Source organism: Peromyscus californicus, unplaced genomic scaffold (genome assembly GCF_007827085.1).
Source record: "Peromyscus californicus insignis strain IS unplaced genomic scaffold, ASM782708v3 Scaffold_9__1_contigs__length_137607984, whole genome shotgun sequence".
Taxonomy (NCBI): Eukaryota; Metazoa; Chordata; class Mammalia; order Rodentia; family Cricetidae; genus Peromyscus; species Peromyscus californicus.
Genome location: NW_026294617.1, coordinates 46,542,049 through 46,558,194, shown reverse-complemented (window position 1 = coordinate 46,558,194; position 16,146 = coordinate 46,542,049). Strand labels below are relative to the sequence as shown.

The 16,146-nt window shown below is 42.1% G+C and overlaps 1 protein-coding gene across 1 annotated transcript in view; it reads right to left on the bottom strand.

Moving 5' to 3' along the window:
* Nucleotides 1-16,146, bottom strand: part of Schip1 (schwannomin interacting protein 1) — a 760,409-nt gene that overhangs the window by 223,228 nt on the left and 521,035 nt on the right. The gene's annotated exons all lie outside the window — the stretch shown is intronic.

The following is a 16,146-nucleotide window of genomic DNA, read 5'->3' as shown; positions in this document are numbered from 1 at the left end:
TCTTAGAGACTGTAGAGGTCCCCTAGACTACTACATCCAGAAAAACTTTTAATCACAATATATGAGAAAAGATATTCCATGATAAAACAAAATTTAAGCTGTATCTATCTACAAGTCCAGTCCTACAGAATATACTAGAAGGAAATCTGCAACCCAAAGAGGTTAACCACACCCAAGAAAATACAGGGAACAAATAACTCCAGACCAGCAAAACAAATCTGGGAAAACACACACACACACACACACACACACACACACACACACACACACACACACACTCCTACCTCTCACACCACCACCACCACAACAAAATAACAGCAATCAATAAACACTGCTCATTGATAACTCTCAACATCAATGGCCTCAACTTCTTCCCAAGGACACTTATTAACAGAATGGATACGAAAACAGGCTCCATTCTTCTGCTGCATCCAAGAAACACACCTTAACATCTAGGATACAAATAACCTCAGGGTAAAAGGTTGGAAAAGGATATTCTAAGCAAATGGATCCAAGAAGCAAGCTGGTGTAGCCATTTTAATATTTGACAAAATAGACTTCAAACAAAACTAATCAGAAGAGATAGGAAAAGACACTATTATACTCATTAAAGGAAAAATTTATCAAGAGGAGGACATTGAATTCTTAACATCTGTGTACCAAATGCAAGGCATCCAATTTCATAAAAGAAACACTACTAAAGCTAACCTCATATATTGACCCTCACACACTGATAGTGGGAGACTTCAGTACCCTACTCTCACCAGAGATATGTCATCCAGACAAAAAATGATCAGAGAAAATGCTAGAGATAACTGATGTCATAAACCAAATGGACCTTACAAATATTGACAGAACATTTCATCCAAACACACAAAAAATATACCTTCTTCTCAGCTCATGGAGCTTTCTCCAATATTGACCACGTACTTGGACATAAGCACACAACAGACACAAGAAAACCAAAATACCACCTTGTATCTTATTTGACCATCATAGATTGAAGCTGAATATCAACAACAGAAACAACAGAAAACTCATAAATGCATGGACTCTGAACAACTCATTAATGAATGAAAAACAGGTCAAGACAGAAATGAAAGACTTTCTGGAGTTGAATGAAAACACAACATACCTAAATGTATGGGACACAATGAATGTGGTTCTAAGAGGCAAGTTTATAGCACTAAATGCCTACATAAAAATAATTGGAGGGATCTCATACTAGTCTCAGCAGCACACCAGAAAGCTCTAGACCAAAAAGAAGAAGCCCCACCCAAAAGGAGTAGATGCCAAGAAATAATCAATCTCAGGGTTGAAATCAATAAAATAGAAACAAACAAACAAACCCAACCAAACAAAAAAGAATACACAGAATTAATGAAACAAAGTTTTTTTTTTTTTGAGAAAATCAGTAAGATTGACAAAGCCTTATAGAAATTAACCCCTAGTGAAATAGAAGCAGCCATTAAAAGTTTCCTAACAACAACAACAACAACAAAAAGCCCAAGGCCAGATGGTTTTAGTGCAGAATTCTACCAAACTTTCAAAGAAGAGTTAATACCAATACTCAAATTATTTCACGAAACAGAAAGAGAAGGAACATTGACCAATTCATTTTATAAGACCACAGTTACACTGATACCTAAACCACATGAGAAACGGCTGGAATGGAGCCTTGTGTGAGGAGAGTTCTAAGTTCTTGTGAGAAAACTCCAAGTAAAGAAGACAATTGTCTTGTGACCTCAGTTTTTTCAGAACATGGAATTGTTCTTGGAACGTGGTTTTTTTGCCCCTCCCAGATGTAGTCGATAAGAATGGGTTTACTTTTTTCATTGCAGCTAGCTATTGTTATTTGTTTATATGCCTCTATGGAAAAACATATTTTGCCATATGCAACCTGCCATTGTGATTATATACAGCTTGAATTCATGAGAACTTTACTCATACGACTTTTCTTAACTCTTAGAGCATAATTATCCGACGCTCTGAATAAAGTTGGTTATTGCATGAGACTTTAGTCCAAGTCACTTTTAGGCTTCGTTCTCCCAGGTTCTACCACCTTTAGAGTGGTAAACAAAGATCCAACAAAGAAAAAGAATTACAGACCAATTTCCCTTATGAACACAGATGCAAAAATCTCAATAAAATACTTGCAAACTGAAAACAAGAACACATGAAAAAGATGATCTTCAATGATCAAGTAGGTTTCATCCCAGATGTGTAGTGATGGTTCAATGTACATAAACTGATAAATGTAACCCACCATATAAAGTGAAAGACAAAAGCCACATGATCATTTCATCAGATACAGAAAAGGCCCTTGTCAAAAATCCACCATCCCTTCATAATAAACGTCCTGGAGAGATTAGGGATACAAGGGACATATCTCAACATAATAAAGGCAGTTTCCAGCAAGTGCATAGCCAACATCAATGGAGAAAAACTTAAATGGAGAGAAACTGAAAGCAATTCCACTAAAACAAAGAACAAGACAAGCTTGTTCACACTCTCCATACTTACTAAATATAGTACTTGATATAGTACTTAGCTAGAGAAATAAGACAACTGAAGGAACTCAAGGGGGATATAAATTGGAAAGGAAGAAGTCAAAGCATCTTCATTTACAGATGATATGGTAGTATACACAAGTGACCATAAAGATTCTACCATGAAACTCCTACAGCCAATAAACACCTTCAGCAAAGTGGCTGGCTACAAAATTAACTCATAGAAATCAGTAGCTCTCCTATGTACAAATGACAAATAAACTGAGAAAGAAATCAGGAAAACAATGTCTCAAAAATATTATCTTTGGTAATGCTAACCACGCAAGTGAAAGACTTGTATGGTAAAAAGGTTAAGAAGAAAGCAATTGAAGACAATGGAAAGACCTCCCATGCTCATGGATTGATAGGATTAATACAGTGAGAATGAATGTTCTACCAAAAGCAAACTACAGATTCAATGCAATTTCTGTCAAAATTCCAACACAATTCACACAGATCTTGAAAGGAACATTTTCAAATTTTCAGCTTCATATGGAAACCCAAAAAACCAGGATAGAAAAAAAGAAAAGGAAAGAAAAAGAAAAGAAAAATCCTGAATAATAAAATAACTGCTAGAGGTATCATCATCTCTGACCTCAAATTGTACTATAGAGCTATAGTAATAAAAACAACATTGTGTTGGCACAAAACAGACACATTGATCAAAAAAATCATATTGAAGATCCAGTATAAACCCACATACCAAAGACACCTGATTTTTGAAAAAAAAAAGCCAGAAATACACAATGGAAAAAAGAAACCATCTTCAATAAATGGTGCTGGATGGCTGTAATGTAGAAAAAATCCAAATAAATCCACATTTATCACCCTGCACAAAACTCAACTCCAAATGGATTGAAGACCTCAACATAGAACCAGATACACTGAACATGATAGAAGAGAATGTAGGGAATAGCCTTGACCTCACTGGCACAGGAAAAGATTTTCTGAACAGAACACTGATAGGGCATGTACTAAGAACAATAATTAATAAATGGGATCTCTGGGGCTGGAGAGATGGCTCAGCTGTTGAGAGCACTGTCTGCTCTTCCACAGGACCTGGGTTCAATTCCCAGAACCCACAAGGCTGTTGCTTGTTTTTGCTCTTTTGGGAGGCCCACCATCCAGCTCTCAAATAAATCTCACAAGGAGGCTTATTCTTAATTATAAATGCCTGGCCTTAGCTTGGCTTATTTCTAGACAGCTTTTCTTAACTTAAATTATCCCATCCATCTTTTGCCTCTGGACTTGTCCTTTTCTTTTTTTTTTTTTCTTTTTTTTTTTTTACATTTTTTTTTAATTTATTTTAATTTATTTTGCAATACAATTCAGTTCTACATATCGGTCACGGATTCCCTTGTTCTCCCCCCTCCCGTCCCCCTCACCTTCCCCCCAACGCCCCCCCCCCCCCCCCCCCCATTCCCATCTCCTCCAGGGCAAAGCCTTCCCCACAGACTGAGGTCAACCTGGTAGACTCAGTCCAGGTAGGTCTAGTCCCCTCCTCCCAGGCCGAGCCAAACAATCCTGCATAGGCCCCAGGTTTCAAACAGCCAACTCATGCAATGAGCACAAGATCTGGTCCCACTGCCTGGATGCCTCCCAAACAGATCAAGCCAATCAACTGTCTCACCCATTCGGAGGGCCTGATCCAGTGTGGACCCCTCAGCCATTGGTTCATAGTTCATGTGTTTCCATTCATTTGGCTATTTGTCCCTGTGCTTTATCCAACCTTGGTCTCAACAATTCTCGCTCATATAAACCCTCCTCATTCTCGCTAATTGGACTCCCAGAGATCCACCCGGGGCCTAGTCATGGATCTCTGCATCCAGATCCCTCAGTAGTTGGATGGGGTTTCTAGCACGACAATTAGGGTGTTTGGCCATCCCATCACCAGAGTAGGTCAGTTCGGGCTGTCTCTCGACCATTGCCGGCGGACTTGTCCTTTTCTATTCTTGTTTACCTTTCTTTGTTTCTTACTCCGTGGCTTGTTGTATAGCTGGGTGGCTGGCCCTTAGAGTCCTCCTCCTCTGGTTACTTTCTTTTTTCCTCCTAGATTTCTCCTTCTATATATTCTCTCTGCCTGCCAGCTCCACCTATTCTTTCTCCTGCCTTGCTATTGGCCATTCAGTGCTTTATTATATCATCAGGTGTTTTAGACAGGCAGAGTAACACAGCTTCACAGAGTTAAACAAATGCAACATAAGCAAAAGTAACACACCTTAAAGTAATATTCCCCAAAGGTGGCAGCTCACACCTGTCTGTAACCTCAGTTCCAGAGCTTCTGACACCCTCATGTGGATATACATGCAGGCAAAACACCAATGAACATAAAATAAAAACAAATTATTGATAAATAAAACCTCATGAAACTGAAAAGCTTCTGCATGACAAAGGACACCATCATTAGGACAAAGAAGCATTCTACAGAATGGGAAAGCATTTTACCAACTGATTGAGGATTAATATCCAAAATATATGAAGAGCTACAAATAAACTAGATATCAAGAAAACAAATAACCCTATTAAAATTGGAGTGCATCTCTAAACAGAGAATTCTCAAAAGAAGAAACTCAAATGACTGAGAAACACTTAAAGAAATGTTCAACATCCTTAGTCATCAGGGGAAATGCAAACCCAAACTACTTTGAGATTTCATCTGTACCACTCAGAAGGGTTAAGGCCAGTAAAACAAAGGACAGCTCATTCTGTGGAGGATGTGAGGGGAACACTCATCATTGCTGGTGAGACTGCAAACTTGTGCAATCAATCTGGAATCAGTGTGGCAGTTCCTCAGGAAGCTGGGAATTAAGATCCAGCCATTCCATTCTTGGCCATATACCCAAAGGATGTTTCACCCTACTCCAGAGCCGCTTGCTCAAGCATGTTCCTTGCTGTTCTATTCATAATATCCAGAAGTTGGAAACAACCTAGGTGTCCCTCATCAGGCAAATGAATAAAGAAAATGTGGTACATTTATACAATGGAATTTTACCCAGATGCTAAAAAATGAAATCATGAAATTCACAGGGAAATGGATGGAATTAGAAAAAAGTCATCTTGGTAAGGTAACCCGGACACAGAAAGACAAATATATATTAACTTATATGTGGATATTAGCTGTTAAGTCAGTGATAAGCAATCTACAATCCTTAGAACCACAGAAGTTTGGTATAGAGTAAAGGTTTGTTGGGGGGGGAGGCAGATAAATGTCCCTAGGAAAGGAAAATTGGATAGTTATTGATGGGGAGGGGTGAAATGGAAGATCAAGTGTGGAGGGGAGGAAAGAGGAAGACAAGGGAGTGAATATAGGGAGAGACAGCTAAAATTAAAGGGCATTTGAGAGGTAGTATGGAAACTTAATATAGTTGAAGCTTTATATATAATATATATTAATATGTTATATTAATATATTACTTAAAATATTACTATATATTATATATAAAAACATATATTAAGGCTATCTAAATAGAATCACGAAATAATGAGGGAGACAGAGCCCCAGCTGGACATCTCTTGTCACTCAATGAAGCTTCCAGTGCTGGGAATGGGTTATAGCTAATTGATGAGTTGTTGGCTGAAGGAGTCCCATAGGAACCCCCAAACAACCCAGGCTGTTGCCAAGGCTATAGGTTGCTTTCCACAAACTTACAGTAGACTCTATTGTTGAAGACAACACTTACACAATCATTGAATATAGAGAAGTCAAGGTGGTGCGTACATAGTCTTCACCTCTGTGTTCTAGTATCTTTGGCACAGGAAAGTACGCTGCATGCTACCAAAAGAGAAATGTAAACACCAACCCAGCTACAAAACCTTTGATCTACAATGGTGTCCTGCCTACAAGATACACTAGTGTGATAGTGGCACAAAGCTTGTGGGAGTAACCAATCACTATCTGATTTGACTTAAGGCCCACTCCATGAGATGGAACCCATACCTGATGCGGCTTGGACTAAACACTTGAGACTAGATAGCCCAGGGACCTAGGGTAAAGCTGAACACTGTTGTTCTACTAAAGGAATGTAGCAATAAAGTGACTCCTAATGACATTCTGCTCTACTCAGGTATCATTGCATTTCCCAGTCATCATCGGAGAAGCTTCCTCCTGCAGTAGATGGGAACAAGTACAGAGACCCACAGCCAGAAAATATGCAGAGAGTAAGAGACCTTGAACTTTCACTCCTAAACTGGGTGTCTACATCAAATCCCTTCCCTCAGGGCTCAGGTAACCCTGAAGAAGAGGGGGCAGAGGGAGTGTAAGAATCAGAGGGGACAGAGGCCTTCCAAATGCAACAGGACCAATGCACATATGAACTCACAGACTGAGGAAGCATGCATAGGAACTGCACAGGTCTGCACCAGATGGGGTCCTAGAGCTGAAAGGAGAAGTGGACACAAGCCCTCATCCCTAACCCGGAAGCTATCTCCAATTAATAACCACTTACAAATGAAAATTTAGTTTTTTTCCAAAGGAATCTCACTAGGGAAACAAACTACTTTTAAGGGTAGGCTGCATGCCCAACAATAGATGGCCAACAGAAAATGAACTCAGGGGTGTATTTGGAGGGTCCTTGTCTTATAATGTCATGTCAGGGCTTCTTCTGCTTTAGAATTTTTATCTATCTATCTATCTATCTATCTATCTATCTATCTATCTATCTTCTTCATCATCATTTATCTATCTGTCTATCTATCATCTATCTATCTATCTATCTATCTATCTATCTATCTATCTATCTATCTATCTACCTACCTATCCTTACCCCACAGGTCCTTTGAGTATACATTATAGCTTTTGGTTTTGTGTTTTTTTTCCCTCTCTCATATATATAATCCTAACCATAGTTTCCCCTCCCTCTTCTCCTCACAACCTCACGCCTTCCCCCGCCCCATCCACTCCTCCTCCATTTCCCTTTAGAAAGGGCCAGGCCTCCCAGGGATATCAACCAAACATGGCATATCAAGTTGCAATAAGACTAGACACCTCCCCTCACGTTAAGACTGGAAAAGGTGACTTAATAGGAGGAAATGGATTCCAAAAACAGGCAAAAGAGTCAGAGACAGCCTCTGCTCCCACTGTTAGGGGTTCCACAAGAAGACCAACCTACAAAACCATAACATATATGCAGAAGGCATAAGTTAGACCCATACAGGCTCCCTGATTGTCGGTTGAGTCTCTGTGAGCCCCTGTGAATTCTGGTTAGTTAATTCTGTAGGTTTTCTTGTGGTGTCCTTGTCCCCTCTGGCTCCTAAAATCCTTCCTCCTCCTCTTCCACAAGATTCCTCAAGCTTTGCCTAATGTTTGGCTGTGGGTCTTTGCATCTATTTCCATCAGTTGCTGGATGAAGCCTATCTGATGGTGATTATGCTAGCTAGGCTCCTGTCTATGAGTATAGCAGAATATATTGACATTTTCCCCCTGGTCATATTTGGTTCTATCCTATGTGTCTGGGCTACCCAGCCTCTGGTTCCTGGGCCTCCAGGTAGTGTCAGGGGTGGGTTCCCTCTCATGGCATGGGTCTCAAGCTGGACCGGAATTGGTTGGCCACTCCCCCAGTTTCTGCACCACCTTTACCACAACACATCTTTCAGGCAGGACAAATTGTAGGTCAAAGGTTTTGTGGCTGGGTTGGTGTCCCAATCCCTCCACTGGAAGTCTTGCCTGGTTACAGGAGACAGCCAGCTCAGGCTCCATATCCCCCATAGCTAGGAGTCTTAGCTAAGGTTACCCTCAGAGATTCCTGGGAGTTTCAATTGTACTAGGTTTCCACTTCACCCTCCAAATGCCCCCTAATTCCAGTTGTCTCTCCCAGTACTCTTTCATCTTCCCCCAACCTGATTCCTTCTGTTCTCATCCCCACCCCTACCCCAGTCCACCTGTGGAATCTATTCTATCTCCCCTTCAGGGAGATTCATGGACCCCCTGTTGTGGCCTCCTAGTTACCTAGCCTCTCTGAGTCTGTGGATTACGGCATGATTATCCTTTACTTTACAGCTAATATTTACTTATAAATGAGTTACATACCATATTTGTCTTTGGGTCTGTGTCACCTCACTTAGGATGATTTTTTTCTAGTTCCATCCATTTGCCTGCAAATTTCATGATGTTGTTATTTTTTTTAACAGCTGAGAAATACTCCATTGTGTAAATGTATCACATTTTTTTTATCAGTTCTTCAGTTGAGGGACATCTAGGTTGTTTCCAGTTTCTGGGTATTATGAATAAAGCTCCTATGAACATACTTGAGCAAGTGTGCTTGTGGTAAGATGGAGCATCCTGTGGGTATATGGCCAAGAGTGGTATGGTATGGAGGTAGATTGATCCCCAATTTTCTGAGAAACCACATACACATTATAGTTGTGGTTTTGTGTTTTCATGGGATTCCTGCGTATTCAAAAGCATGGTTCTTTTTGTCTATGTCTGTTTCTTGAGCTCTTTTCCTTCTGTCGGTTTATTTTGTCCTATTCTGATGTGTTTGTATTATTTTATTTTACTATTATCCCACAGAAGCCTGTTTGTTTTCTAATGAGAGAGAGAAAGGGGTGTATCTGGATGGGAGAGGCGAGGGAGGAACTGGGAGAGTAGGCGGAAACCACCATCAGGATATACTATATTAAAAATCAGGCCGGGCGGTGGTGGTGCACGCCTTTAATCCCAGTACTCTGGGAGGCAGAGGCAGGCAGATCTCTGTGAGTTTGAGGCCAGCATGGTCTACAGAGTGAGTTCCAGGAAAGGCGCAAAACTACACAGAGAAATCCTGTCTCGAAAAACCAAAATAAATAAATAAATAAATAAATAAATAAATAAATAAATAAATAAAAAATAAAAAAATAAAAAAAATCTGTGTTTGTTTTTGTTTTGCTATGTTCTTTTTTGTTTTTTGTTTTTTTTTTTGAGACAGGGTTTTTGCATGTAACAGGGAAAAATCTATTTTCAAGAAAAGAAAAAAATATTCTCTCTTTCTCCTCCTCTGAGTTCAGAAAAATGTCATTTTGCTCACTTTCCCCACAGCCCTCAGAGCGAAGAATGTCTGAATAAATTGTGTAGCCCTACAAACTGCAGGAAGGACCGCAACACTTACCTGCTAAGTACCAAGGAACTGTCACCAAAGAGTTGGGACTGAGGAACCAGCCCTGAGAAGCCGTCACTGAGGAATCGGTGGCTGTTTCCTCATGCACAGTACTTTGCTACTTTCTCTCAGGTAAATTAAGCATAAGTGGGTTGTGAGCCCTCAGTTCTTGCAGTTAATATCAGAAACATGTGCAGCAATCTGATTTTCAGTCATATTGATATTAAATAGAAATGACACTTTAGAATACATGTTTCTAGACTGAGCACTCGGAAAAGAGTGAGGGATGCAGTTCCTTAGATCGTGCTGTTCATAAGGTTCTGTGTAAAGCCGCAAAGAACAGCAGGTATTGTAGCAAACAGCTCTAACTATGGTGCCAATGCAGAGCATTTGCTAAGTGTTTTTTTTTTTTTTTCTAAAAGCATTATTGCAGACCTACTAAGAGCCAGGCAGAGTTTATATTCTAATGGGGAGTTGTGTAAGAAACTGGTTAAATAAGAAACACACAATATGTTCCTGTGTTGTGAGTGTTAAGGAGAAAATAAAGGAAAGAAGGGAGATTGGCAGAAAAGAGGCCCTGGAAAGGGTGGAATCTGATAGGCTGTATGAAAATGGGTGCCTGAGAGAAGGCTTCAGGAGGTGTACTCCGAGGAAAGCAGCAGCAGGCGCAAAGGCCCTGAGTGGCAAGTGTGCTGGGTGTGATGCAGCAAGAGGCAGGTGCCAGCAAGAGGATGAGAAAGATGCTGCCTTGGAGGTCTAGAGCCAAACTGGCCCCTGGGCTCACCTATGGTGACGTCAGATCAGGCTCGTCCAATATCTCTGATATGTCTCAGAAATGACTGGTTGATGCCCAGGCATGACACAAACCTTTATTCTCACACTTGGAAGCTGGAGGCAGGAGAGTCAGGAGTTCTAGACCAGCTTTAGCTATATAGCAAGTTCAAAGTCAGCCTCGACTACTTGAGACCCCCAACTCAAAAAATCAAGTATATGGATGTGTTGTGTGTGTGTGTGTGTGTGTGTGTGTGTGTGTGTGTGTATACAGAGAGAGAGACAGAGACAGAGATAGATGGTAGATAGATAGATAGATAGGTAGATAGATAGATAGACACAGACAGACGGTAGATAAATGGATGGATGATAGGTAGAAAGATAGAATATGAGGTGAACTGTTTACCTCCTCACCCCCAGCTACCTAGTCACAGGCAAACTGCTCCTTTACTGAGGACAAATAAGGTCAACTGTGGAGTTGCATCCTGTCTGTTTGTCCCTCAAAGCCAGGGAAAGCCCACCCTGATACATGCCTCCATCTTCAGATCTGGATGGCTCTCCCTGTTGTGTAGGGAGGATGAAATCAATTATCTTCTTCCATCCAGTTTGGTCTGTGAAAAGGTATTGGATGTACTAGAAGCCCCTTTGGGGATCCTTCCCCTCTTCATAACACGTATTTGCCAATAAACTCTCTCAAGTTTAAAAGTAATTCTCTGGGGTTAAAATCACCTTCCCACAGGCTTGAAGAATGGAGAGGGTTGCAATGTAAATTTAATTACGACTTCCTACACTGGTACTCTGAGAATTAAGCTGGGGATTAGAGGAACTAGCTCACCACTAACATCTCTGGGCAGCACTGACTGCTGACAAGCGTCTCCTGGGTTTTGTCAGCTCGCATCCCTGGCTCAAAAAATAACCCGTCATGGATCTCTGCATCCAGATCCCTCAGTAGTTGGATGAGGTTTCTAGCACAACAATTAGGGTGTTTGGCCATCCCATCACCAGAGTAGGTCAGTTCGGGCTGTCTCTCGACCATTGCCAGCAGTCTGTTGTGTGGGTATCTTTGTGGATTTCTGTGGGCCTCTCTAGCACTTTGCTTCTTCCTGTTCTCATGTGGTCTTCATTTACCATGGTCTCCTATTCCTTGTTCTCCCTCTCTGTTGTTGATCCAGCTGGGATCTCCCGCTCCCCCAAGCTCTCTTTCCCTCGACCCTCGCCTTTCATTACCCCCACTCATGTCCAGGCTGTTCATGTAGATCTCATTCCATTTCTCTGTCATTGGGCGATCCCTGTGTCTTTCTTGGGGTGGATCTCTGGGAGTCCAATTAACGAGAATGAGGAGGGTTTATATGAGCGAGAATTGTTGAGACCAAGGTTGGATAAAGCACAGGGACAAATAGCCAAATGAATGGAAACACATGAACTATGAACCAATGGCTGAGGGGTCCACACTGGATCAGGCCCTCCGAATGGGTGAGACAGTTGATTGACTTGATCTGTTTGGGAGGCATCCAGGCAGTGGGACCAGATCTTGTGCTCATTGCATGAGTTGGCTGTTTGAAACCTGGGGCCTATGCAGGATTGTTTGGCTCGGCCTGGGAGGAGGGGACTAGACCTACCTGGACTGAGTCTACCAGGTTGACCTCAGTCTGTGGGGAAGGCTTTGCCCTGGAGGAGATGGGAATGGGGGGGGGGGGGCGTTGGGGGGAAGGTGAGGGGGACGGGAGGGGGGAGAACAAGGGAATCCGTGACTGATATGTAGAACTGAATTGTATTGCAAAATAAATTAAAAAAAAAAAAAATAACAAAAAAAAAAAAAAATAACCCGTTAAGTTTATAATCAGCTTGCATTCTTTTATTGGGATATTTTACTATGTTGGTCTTAAGTATAAGTAAATTAGAGCTATATTTTATCAATATCAATAATATAAAATATTTTACCACTAAAAGCAAATATTCCCACCCATCTTGCTTCCAATATATATGTATAATAGCTACCATCTGAAATTACTCACTTTATTTAATCAAAGCTTTTTTTTTTTTTGAGACAGTCTCATTATATATCCTAGACTTGTCCTTGAACTTGTGACCCCCAGACTTGGCCTTTCAAGTGTTGGGACTGCCAACATGAGTCACCATGCCTGGCCAATCAGAACTCTACGAAACGTTCAGTTGTGCTTGAAATGAAGAAAGTGATTGCCAATCATCCATACTTTAGCGTGAGTCAGACCCTGTAGATTGCTTTTCTTTCATCTGGAATTCCAATTTTCAATGTGGAAATGGGACTTTGTAACAGAGTTGTGTGTCAAGGGGGAGATGAGGACAATTTAAGAGAGTTCAGGTGTGGGTGTGGCTGCTGTTGTGGAGTCAAAGCGCTGGGTACTCAGGAAATAGCATATGTAAGCCACATGCTCAAAGAGATGAGATGTACATCAAAGGTTGATGAGACTCTTCAAAATGTTCCCGTCCCAGTGTCTAGAGCTCTCAAGGGTCTGTGAAATAACTAGAGGGAGAAATAGATGTCTGGAGCGGTCCACTCAAAGCTGGGCTTGAGATAGATGGGGCTGTAAGAACTCTACTCAGAAGACATGACTGGAGGCATGTCCACAGCACAGTAGAGCAGGCTCCTGGCTTTGAGATTCCCCTGGTCGCCCCATTTCTCTAACACTGAGGAGCTCCAGGACAGGTGAAGCCTGCAGAAGTGTTTAGAAGTTGTCAATTAGGCCATCTATTAATTGTTAATGCATACACTCCTGGGGGGGGTAGAGGCAGGAGGGTCAAGAGTTCTAGCTCATCCTTTGCTACATAGTGAATTTTGAGCTTGCCTGGGATACAAAAACAATTTACCCTAATCAATATATTGCAACACATAAAAGTACCTGAGAGACTAGGCTCAGGTTTAGAACTCTAACACTCCTTGGAGTTCCCTAGAGAGCACAGTGCTGCTGGCAGGAAGATCTAATTCTATTCATCTTGTAGACTGCTCCTTTCTATCCTCACTTCTGCACCCTGGGGCTTTGTGAGCATACATGTGGATACCCACAATCCCCTACTACATGTGCAAGTTCCGTCTAGATTCCCCCTTAGGCTTCTGAGTGTGCATACTGGTGGCAGAGTCTGTCCTTGGGGAAAGCTGATGAGAAAGGGCCTTTGTGAGCTAGGAAATCTGGCTGAGGTCATTTGAGGAGAGAATCCTAGGGCCCAAGTGCCTAGATCATCACCTAGAACAGCAGCTGGGGGAACTCAGGTAGACAAGATCCATTGACCTCTTGATACAGAGGGAGAACATGCAGCTTGGGATGTATCTAGAGATTGTCCTCTCCAATAGGGTTGGGCGGGGCACCCCTTACTTGACTTTGGAGACTCAGTCCACATCTAGAGGTAATGACAATGTGTTTGCATATACCCATGATGCTTTTCTCAATGCTATGGGAAAATACTCAACACGAGCAATGTGAATAAGGAAGGGCTTGTTTTGACTCTCAGTTGGAGGGTGCAGTCTGTCATGGGTGGGGAGGCATGACAGGAAAAGCATGAAGCAGCCAGTTACATTGCATCTACAGTTAGGAAAAGAGAGATGAATTCCAGTGCTCAGCTTCCTTTCTGTTATTCAGCCCATGTGATAGTCCTGCCCACATTCAGGGTCTCTGCCCTGCTCCCTTAAACCTATGCGGAACCTTACTTCTAGACACACCCAGAGCTTTGTCTCTTAGGTGTTTCTACATCCAGTCAAGTTGAGAACAAGGAAGTCAATCTGCTAAAGGGTCATTCACCCGATTTTAGAGAAACTTTCACTGTTTGTTTAAAAGATCAGAAGAAAGGAAAAAGTTTCTTTGTTCAGGCCAATGTTGAGGAATAACCTTATAACAGGAAATTGCTTAAACATCCATTCTAACAATGACACAGACTTTTCTGAAGTATTCAATGAGTTTAATTTGCTAAATAGTAATTAGCTCTGACTTGAATAGGAGATATTTAAAGACGTGAGCAGAACAGGCCTGTTTGTATGCAGCATAATTTAGTAATGAGTAATCGAGTGTTCTTGAACACTGATGCAGACAGAGGGAGCTTAGGAAGAATATGTTTCTTAGAAAGAAAAGCCTTTTTCAGAGGAAAAACTGTAGGGGACCAATCCTTCAAGAACCTTCCACAGCCAAAGAAAAACCTCAATTCCATCATAAATGTCAGCACACTGTTCTTTGCCTGGCCACAACTACAAGTTTACTGACATGGGTAAAGGTGGGCAGCCTCCGCAGCTCTATGTACAGGGTTTTATTGCCAGGTAGGAAGGACTTGTCTTTCTGGCGTTCCAGGGAGAACATTTGTGTCGGTAACTTGTACTGACTCCTATGTGAAGCTGGGGCAGTTTCTGAATTGTCCTCCCCAGAGCTGAGAAAACATCTAGTCTTGCCCGAAATTCTGGTCTCCACATCCATTCGTGCAGGCCCAGAGGGCAGATTGCCGACTTTCAGCAGTGCAGTCCCGAAAGATCGTGTGATGACGCATGCAATGCGTCTCCTGTGTACAATAACTGTTCTTAGGATGTGAGAAGCAAAGAGCATAATTTGACTCGCACTTCAGCTAATCGTCTCATTGTCTCCTTTGGGGATGGCGTGCTGGCAGCGTCACGAGTGCTTCGGGATCCACTGGCACGTGTGCACAGCTGGGCTTTTGTTCATCCGCAGAGTGTGTTATTTATGTATGCCTTTGTCCTCTTCTTATTGTTAGTCACGGCAAACACGGGATTTTGCAGAAGAGAAAGAAGCTTGCCCTGCAATCTTCAGTCTTCCAGTCTTTTCCAGAAGACGCTTAAGTGTGTCAGAGTAGAAGGTCCACATTTCTGCCCTGGTTTCTCTAAAGAGACACGGACAGCTGCCTTTCTAGACCTTTGCCACCTCTGTCTGAAGCCCTGCTTCCCACCCTCCGAGCACAAGTCCATGCCTGTGTCCTGGGCTCTGTTCTTGACCAGTCTGGTCTGATGCAGGATGACCATCAATAACATCCTCCTCTTCTCTCTTTGAGATGTTGGAACAAAGGCATGCCCAGCTTGAGCTCTGCAGGCCCTGCTGCCTTTGTAGGGTTCTTTGCTGTCGTTCTCTCTCATGCTTGTGTTTACTTCATGAATCATTGCCAGTTAGAGTTAGGCCCATAAGTTCAAGAGGCTTGTCCCTTGGACTCAGGTACTCCAGATCCATATCATCACAGGAAGTGGCCTAGTCTTTGGGATTGTATTTTTCTTTGTTCTAATGTGCTACTGATCAGTGAATTTGCTTACATGATCTATGCTTCCCTCTTTCTGCTATTCTCAATTCAAATCCATTAATTTTTCTAGGCTTAGTCTTCTGAGTGCTTGCTGGATGCTTGGATCTTGGGACCATATCTAAAACACCAGATCGAGGGCTTGCCTTGTGTGGACTAATTTCTTACTAAGTAAGTACTAAATGTTTGGACTTGAAACCACTTGAATTCCAAGCTTTGGGGTCCAGTTCCCTGCTGTATAGCCAGGCACAGACGTGGGCAATGAGTACCCTTTTAGAGCTCTGTACCTGGGACCTGCTCCCCAGGCTTTCTCCACCCAATGAGAGCAATCCAGCGTAGTGTCCCTCCCCTGACCCTTCCCTCCTCAGATTGAGATCAGTGATTATGCCCTGTGCTAGGTCATAACATTAATATACCTGGCTCACAGGAGTTTGCAGATTATATTTTGTGTATATAGAAAGTAAATGGCAGAGGGGAAGAGAGTGAATTTGCCATGT